Raw genomic sequence first — 9,221 nt, 5'->3', positions numbered from 1 at the left:
AAAAATCGATCCCTTTATAGCCAAACTTCTACGTTCATCCTAACTTCCTTTAGTGTACTTTATATTAATTTCTTCTTAATATCATTATGAAATTATAGCCTTGCTCAGATTCATCATATTTCAAGTAATCACAATTATTAAACCCTTTTTGACGCTCAAGTTTCAGTTTGGCCAGTGGGAGACCTCTAAGCAAGCTCTTTTGTCTTCTTAGCACCGTCCCTTCCATCTCTGCTTTCTGGTAACACGTGGTATTTCAGGTCCATTCTACTCGTGTGTGTGTGTGTGTGTGTGTGTGTGTGTGTGTACACACACCAGGAGTGCTAGTTTCATCCACTGAAGTATCAGAAATCCAAATCTGGGCATTTAGAACGTTCATGTGAAAATAAGCAGTGAACCAACTGACGCTGTTGTTGAGACCCTTCTAGAAGGAAAAATACTGCTGTTTAACACCCCGAGTTCACATTGCCTTTTTTTTTTCTAATATCATTAACATAATTAAGCCACTGAACTTGATTCATATCATGAGGATTTATCGATAGCCTCTAAGACTTCCTAATATATTGCTGCAGCCAGTGACCTTCGCTTGAACCCTGTGTCTTTCATAGCTCCAGCCACAGTATTGGCTTTTGTGCTTGTCTTTGCATCATGCTGACAGTCCAGGACTCTGAGCATTTAGTTTCTGTACCTCGTGGCCCTTAGCTCACTGATTTCCAACCTCATCCCAGATGATGCCTCCACCACTGGGAGATAAACCTAAGTGTTTCTTGCCCCTGGATGGTGGCCTGTGAATTTTCTGCTATTTGAAGAAGGGCTTGACTTCACTCATCGCGAAGCCTCTTCTCTGTTGAAGGACACTTTTCTCTTTGTCCATAGTTCCTCACCACTTCTGTATGTCCCTGCAATTTCTGGCCATTGATGTCCAACACATTTTACTACAGGTAGAAACCTGTAGTCTCTGGATAGTCTCCTCAATGACAGCATTGAAAGGACAGAAGCACTCTTTTCTCTGTCTCAATCTGGTTACTATACTTCCTTTGAGAAATCCAGGTTTTCTTACATTTTTCACGAGGAGGATCCTCCTTGACTGGTGAATCCAGACTTTTCTGATCTCTCTGTTCAAAGGATGCAGAGCTCCACAAGCGTGTGTCCTGGCAACATCCTTGGGTTGGGTGGGGAGTAGGGGCCACACCACCTTGTGAGCTGGGCCAAATATATATACCCTCTCACCTTTACACTTTGGAAGGGGGCTCTGGAAAAGGGAATGAGAGAATGCTTGCTTAGTGAGATAAGAGCTAGACAGCAGAGAACAATAAAAGTACTTATATATGATCTCTTATTCAAAAGAACTTTGGCAGGATGGAGCCTGGTTTTAGCAGCAGCCTGGGTTTCATTGTATGCCTTTGATCTAGAACAGAGTGCATAAGAAACGTCAGTTTGCTGGAGGTTACCCAATAAACAAGGTAATTTGGATTGAGAAATATAATATATACTTTTCTAAAAATATAGGTTAATTTTCTTTTAAATTACAATCCTAATGCATGTTTATGTTTCAAAATGGTAACTCAGAATATATATGAATGTAAAATCTGCCATTTATGAGCAAGGCTCAATGCTAGGCTAGCCCTTGACATTGATAACTCTTCCAGTATCCCTAAATACATACTGGGACAGGTACCATGGTTATAGTGCTCTGTGTGCAGTATTTCTGCCTTCTTCTAATTTTTTTTTAACTTTAAAAGTTAGTTTATATTAGCATATAGCTGATTAACAATTTTGTGATAGTTTCAAGTGGACAGAAGAGACTCAGCCATACATATACATGTATCCATTCTCCCCTAAACTCCCCTCCTACTTACAGTGTTTTATGAAGGATAACTTTTAAGTGGCTGGCCAGTCACCTGTTAACAAACACATACAATTTTTCAGTACTGTAAATAATTATTCAGTGTAAGTGTGTGTTCAGTTGTTCAGTCATGTCCGACTCTTTGAGGCCCACCAGGCTCCTTTGCCCATGAAATTTCCCAGGCAAGAATACTGGAGTGGGGTGTCACTTCCTACTCCAGGGGGATCTTCCCCACCCAGGGATCAAACCTGCATCTCTTATTATTCAATACATATTAAAACGTAAAGCATTGTATTTCTATGTCTGTGTTTCTCTTTTCTTAAGCTACGTTCATTGGAAGGGGCTTACTGAGCCAGCGGAAGGGACCAATTTGAGCGCCTAGGTTCTTGTTGTTTAGTCACTAAATCGTGTCCAGCTCTTTGCGATCCTATGGACTGTAACCTGCCAGGCGCCTCTGTCCATGGGATTTCCCAGGCAAGAATATTGAAATGGGATGCTATTTCCTTCTCCAGGGGATCTTCCCAACCCCAAGATCAAACCTTAATCTCCTGGTTTGGCAGGTGGATTCTTTACCACTGAGCCACCTGGGAAGCTTGAGTACCTAGGTAGATATCACCAAAGAGTTTTGTACTAATACAAATTCTTACCTCTGCCAGCTATTTATTATGGAAATTTCTGTCAAACTTTTACCAGCACAGAAAACTTAAAAAAAAAAAATGTTTTGCCAGTTTAGTGGGTGAGTAAAATTCAGATATTGTTTTAATTAGCATTTGATTAGTTATGAGTGTGAATATTTGTACATATTTATTAGATTTTGTATTTCTTTAAAATTTCTGTGATCTTTTGTTTTAATGATATTATCCTTTTGTTGTAATGATATTTTGTTTTATATGTTCTTTTTGTTCCTTTTCTTTATTTCTTTTGTTTTAATGATATTATCCTCTGCCCTGTTGCTAAATTACTTTTCCCAAGTTGTGATTTTATTATTGTGAATGATGTTCCTTGACATAGAGGAGTTCTAATTGTGTAATGGCAAAATCTATGTAGCTTTTCTTTTGTACTTCCATTGCTCTTATACTTAGAATGTTTTTCCCTCTCCAAAAATCTGATAATTGTTTACTTATATCTTTGTTTATGTATAGTTCTTTAATCCATCTGTTTCAGTTGTGTTTGGGGCTACTGTATGGTGAGGCTATTATTTGAGTTAGTCAATTTTTCTCAACTATTTGATGAATAACCTCTCCCATTTTTTGTTGTGCTTTCTTTACTAAGCTGGAATATATACTCGAGTCTATTTTAAGGCTGATTGCTCTATTTTATCAGCCTGTCAATTCTCGAACTACTGCCATACTGCTTTGTTTGATGTTGCTTGCAATATGTTTTAATTCCTAGTTAGACAAGCCTCCTTAACCTAAGTGCCCAGTTTTCCTCTTTTAATATATTCTTAATTTTTTACTTGTTATTCCTATGAATGAACTTTAGAATCACTATGTCATTAGGCAAGATAACATTGCTTATTTTTTGGTTTTCATCATATCATTGAGTATTAACCTAAATATTGTCATTACAAAATCGTGATAGTATTTATTGTTCTTTTGTGCCATTTTTGTCTGTTTTATATTAGTGCTACACTGACTTCATAAAATGAATCTTTATATTCTTAGCTTTTGTTTTTATATTTGGAAAAATTATATAATATGAAATTATCTGTCTTTGTAAAAGTCTGAAAGTTATCACTAGTGAAATTTGCAGACAGTGAGATATCTTCAGAGGCCTTAGAGCTGGGTAAAATTTGCCACAAAATAATCATTTAATTCATGTTATCAAATTGATTAGCATAGTATTTTAAAATAATATTTTCACACTTATTAAAATCTTCCTGTTTTTATTTTTGTTTTGTTTCTACTTTTATATTTTGTTTTTTCTGTTTACTTTTCATGTGTTCTCAAGTTGTGTTAAAAGAAAAAGCAGTTCTTGAATTTGTGTTTCAACTTTACTATTTCTGTTTTTAAAAATTTGTTCAATTCTCTATGCTTATCTTTAGAAAATTTTTTATTCTGTTTTCCTTGGTTTTGTCTTCAACATATTTTAATTATTTATAGTACAAATCCTTTGAAATGTAAATACTTTGTCTACTTGTTTTTTCAAAGGCTAGTCATTCTGTAAAGGGCTCACATGAAACAACTGTGTTCTGTCCATTTTCTCTTATGCATCTTTACTTCATATATCTGTTGCATAAACTATATATTCTTTGATATCTTCACTGAAGGATGCACATTTTTATGTACTCTTTGACTCTTTTGGTATTATTTGGCCTTGTATCCATTCTCGTATAAATTTTATAATACTACCTCTATTTTTACTTTGTTTCTATTTCACTAGTAAATCTTTATTCATGTAAACAAATTTAACCTATTTGTTTCCTTCTATTTTGGATATGTTTTTTATTATTAAGTCACAGTCGGATTTTTCTTAACCCAATCTTGATGTCTTCACTTCATTTGTGTCCGACTCTGGACAACCCTATAGACTGTAGCCCAACAGGCTTCTCTGTCCTTGGGATTCTCCAGGCTAGAATACTGGAGTGGGTTGTCATCCCCTCCTCCAGGGGATCTTTCCAATCCAGGGATCAAACTCAGGTCTCCTGCATTGCAAGCAGATTCTTTACCACTGAGTCACCAGGGAAGCCCCCAATATTTTAATAAAAGAGGTTAAATCATTTAAATTTGTTGTTATACATCTCCGTTAACTCATCCTGGATAACCACTTGGGATATCTGGGGGTTTTGCTCAGGTAGGGTTTCAGGGAACTGAATCTAAACGGTGACATGAGAAACAGCTACAGACCTGAAAACAAAGACAAACTCACACGTGGTCATGGGTGAGTTCATTTTGCAAAGGACCATTCTAGATGTCACGTCTGTGCAATTGATTGCAAACCTAGAACAAGAGCCAAATCAAAGAAGGTTAAAAGATCAAGACTCAAGTGAGAAGTGGGATCAGAAAACAGGGCTAGGAGAGTTTTGCTGAGGGGGAACACTGGGGAGACTCAAGCATTCTCAGTCCTTTACTGTAAATGAAAACGAAAACCATGTTAATACTGATGAACAACAACTCAATTATTTTTTTTAACCTCAAGGTCCATCCCAAGAGCATGGACTATTGCAGAGGCAGATGGAAGGAGGCAGCACCATCAGATACCAGAGAGGCCTGAGCTGGGGGTCAGTATAATTAGATTTTCTTCTTAAACTTGCTGTTGATGTATGGCACCCAGTCCAGAATCAGTTGCCAGGCAGTGCCCCATGCCAACCCCACAGTGCTCACTGCACCTCACATGCCTATAGTGGGAACCCAACTTCCAGGCAGCTCCCAGGAGTGTGGGCCCAGAAACCTGCTCAGCATCTTGGCACCATCCCAACTCAGGGTGATCCAGTCTCTGCTGGCCCAGGTGGCAGCAACTCATGCTTAGGCTAAGTATTGGATTAATTTTTTCCTTTTTTTAAAACATTTTGTATTGGAGTACAGTTGATTTATAATACAATGTTGTATTTGTTTCAGGCGTACAGTAAAGTGAATCAGCTATGAATATATATATATCCACTGTTTTTTAGATTCTCTTCCCATACAGACCATTAAAGAGTACTGAGTAGAGTTCCCTATGCTATAAATAGGTCCTCATTAGTTACCTATTTTCTATATATAACCTATTAACATTTTGAGGAACACTGAGAGCAAAAAGGCATTTGATAAAATTCAATATCTACTGCTAATTAAAAACTTGTCAAATGGAACAAAATTCTTTATTAACTTGTTAAAAATATCTACCTCGTATCAAATGCCAACATTGTTCTCTTTTTATTATTGGAGGAGAATTGCTTTATAACATTGTGGGGAATCTCTGCTGTACATCGAGAATCAGTAATGCTGATGCTACTGCTGCCAAGTCGCTTCAGTCGTGTCCGACTCTGTGCAACCCCATATATGGAAGCCCACCAGGCTCCCCTGTCCCTGGGATTCTCCAGGCAAGAACACTGGAGTGGGTTGCCATTTCCTTCTCCAATGTAAGAAAGTGAAAAGTGAAAGTGAAGTCACTCAGTCGTGCCCGACTCTTAGCGACCCCATGGACTGCAGCCTACCAGGCTCCTTCGTCCACGGGATTTTCCAGGCAAGAGTACTGGAGTGGGTTGCCATTGCCTTCTCCGGAGAATCAGTCATAAATTATTTATCTCCCCTCCCTCCTGAGCCTCCCTCCTGCCCCTATTCCACCTCGCTAGGTCCTCACAGAGCATCAGGCTGGACTCCGTATGTTAAACCGCAACTTCCGGCTATCTGCTTTACACTGAGAGTGTCTATTACGCCTGAGAGTGTATATGCGTCAGAGCTACTCTCCTGCCTTGTCCAACCCTCTCCCTCCCCCGCTGTGTCCACCAGACTGTTAGGTCTGCATCTCCGTTTCTTCTGTGTAAATAGGTACATCCGGACTATTTTTCTAGATTCCATATATACGTGTTAACACATGATATTTTTCTCTTTCAGACTTATTTCACTCTGTATAACAGGCTCTGGGTTCATCCCCCTCACTACAACTGACTCAAATGCATTCCTTCTATGACTGAGTAATACTCCGTTGTGTGTGTGTGTGTACCACGTCTTCCTGGTCCATTTGTCTGCTGATGGACATCGAGGTTGCTTCCATCTCCTGGCTATTGTAAACAGTGCTGCAGTGAACGGGGTGCGTGTGTCTTTAGAACTGTGACTTTCTCAGGGTGTATGCCCGGTAGTGGGATTGCTGAGTCATATGGTAGTTTTACTCCTAGTTTGGTAAGGAATTTCTTGATAAATTTCTTTAGACAAAGATTTCCTATTAACCCGACAACTACCCTGTGAAATATGTATTTTATTCCAATTTTAAAGATAGAAAAAAAGAGGCTCTGAGTAGGTGAGTAAATTTTCAGGACCAACATTAGTAAATTGGAGAACCATTTTTAGAAACCAGGTTTTCCTGCCTCAAGCCCATGATTTGAACCACTGTGTTATTCCATTTTCTTCCCAAATTACAATTTTTCTTGGCTTTTATTTTCCCTATTTTTATAAATGTATATTCTTTTGAATTCTTCTACTTTGGTTTTTCAAAATCACAGTTTAATGTATAGGTTCTCTAATTATCAAATTCATGAATAATATAATTACTTCATTCATTCCTGTATAAGATGAGGAATTTAGTACCCTTCTAATTCTCCACATAACCTTCCTTCCCACATTCATTGCCAATATCATTTGGGGTTATAAACCTATTTATTATTAGTTTTATTTTTAGTTATTTTAAGAAGTAACTACAACAAAAACTTTCCATCTGTACCAATATTCTATATACAGCATTTAAAAAAAAACTTAATTCTATACATTTGGCTTGGACTATTAAAATGTTTTTGAATCCACTTTTGATATTCTTGATTTTGTTTTGTCCTTAAGTAATATTTGTTCCATTTGAACCTATCTTTGTAAATTTTTCAAAAATAGGGTATGGGGTATCTTTTTTGAACTCCTAATTAGAATAACTGAGAATGTATTTTTTGTTTTCTTTGAAGATTAACATCTTAGCTTGAGTTATAACCGTTTTCTCTTAGTATCTTTGCTCCATTATCATCTGGCATCAGTCCTGTGATGCATTCTCAGATCAGCCTGTTTTCATTTGGTGATGAGTGAGTTTAATGTTTTGTCTAGATAGTTGAAGATTTAAAAAAAAAAAAAACCCTTCATATTCAAAGAAATTTGCTAGATTATATCAAATTGTGCATCTTTGTTCATTAATTTTGCCTGGAAATGGTATGCTATTTTAAATTGTACATTCAACTTATTTTCTCAGCTTGAAAAGTTTTCTTCCATCATTATTTTTCTTCAGTGTTGCAGCAAAATCATTTTAGTCATATCTTCCTCAAGAGGGTCCTTTTTATCCATATATTAAGTCTTTATTTACTTTGATCAACTGAATTACCCATCTTTTCTCTCACCTTGTTTTTTCTGTTTCTTTTCTCTACATTGATAGAAACCTAGAGCTTGATTCTGTATTATTTGTTTGGGTTTTCTGCAATTTCAATTCTGATCTTCCAAATCAGATTTCAATCCCACGACTTCAGGTTCATGTGAATCCAAATCTTATCTATCAGCTTCCTTTCCAAATTCCTTTAGAATCTGAACCATCTAGCGGGGCAGGGTGACTTTTTCTTCTGTTTTCACTCGTTTGTTCTCTTCCCAGTACTACTTACTGACCACATGGGTCCTGGCTCTTCTGGGGGCAGAACTATGGAGATGAAAGATACTGATCAGAGTCTGGACAGGGAGGAGGGCGGTGAGTGTCCTCAGCAGTGGGATAAATGCTAGAGCAGAGGCTGGCATAGGATGTAGGCAGTAGTGAGGCAATGGGGGAGTTGGCAGGGTAGTAGGGAGAGGGTAATCTTAAGGGCTTCCTGGAGGAGGTTGCACTTTTGGGGCATCTTAAGGTACTAGTAGGTGTGAGATGAAGAAAGGGGCGGTAAGGGCAAGGAAAGAGCAGGTACAAAAGAAGGAGGAGAAAGCATGGTGAGCCCAAGGAACCATAATTAGTTAATTCTGGCCAGATTACAGGGTGAGAGCCCAGGGATGGGGAGAGGGTTAAGGTATTTTTTTAGCTTGCTAGGGCAGCCATAACAAAATATCACAGACTGGGTGGGGTGGGGGGGGTGCATAACAACATAAATTTATTTCCTTCCAGGTCTGGAGGCTGGAAGTCTGAGATCAAGGTGTCTGCAGGCTTCCTTTCCTCTGAGGCCTCTCTCTTGACTGGCAGATCCTGTGGCTCTATGCTTTCTCTGTCCTTAGCTCCTTTTCTTATAAAGACACTAGTCCTGTTGGATTTGGACCTGCCTATATGACTTCACTGTGCCTTAATTACCTGTCTAATGGCCCTGCCTTCAAATAGGGTCACGTTTTGTGTAATGAGGGGCTTAGGACATCAACATATAAATTTGAAGAGGAGGGCAACCAATCAGCCAGTGACAGGCAGAGACTGCCTTCTTGTTCAGTGTATCCCACCTGAGGCCCCCTTTCCTGTCACTCCACAGTGGAAGAGAATGCCCTGCAGGAGCTAGACAGGCTTTAGTAAGGAAGGTGGGCTGTGGGGAGGACCCTAACCTAAGGTGGGGTGCTCCTCCTCGCATCTGTTTATAATTTCTCTATATATTCTCATCTGTATCTAATTTCACACTCTCCATTTAGGGCTCAGGGGCACCTGAACCTTGTGGATTCCCTTTCATGGTCTTAGTCTATCCTCTCCTTGGAACCCTTTATCACTTAGATCAGTCCGAGAGTTAATGCATTGCATTGCTCTGTGCCTGCCAAGA

General features: G+C 38.6%; 1 pseudogene; it reads right to left on the bottom strand.

Moving 5' to 3' along the window:
* LOC102184285 lies at window positions 5,074-5,244 on the bottom strand (annotated as a pseudogene).

Source organism: Capra hircus, chromosome 21 (assembly GCF_001704415.2).
Source record: "Capra hircus breed San Clemente chromosome 21, ASM170441v1, whole genome shotgun sequence".
NCBI classification, from domain to species: Eukaryota; Metazoa; Chordata; class Mammalia; order Artiodactyla; family Bovidae; genus Capra; species Capra hircus.
Note: the sequence above shows the minus strand (reverse complement) of the source record. Positions and strands in the feature narration are given on the sequence as shown.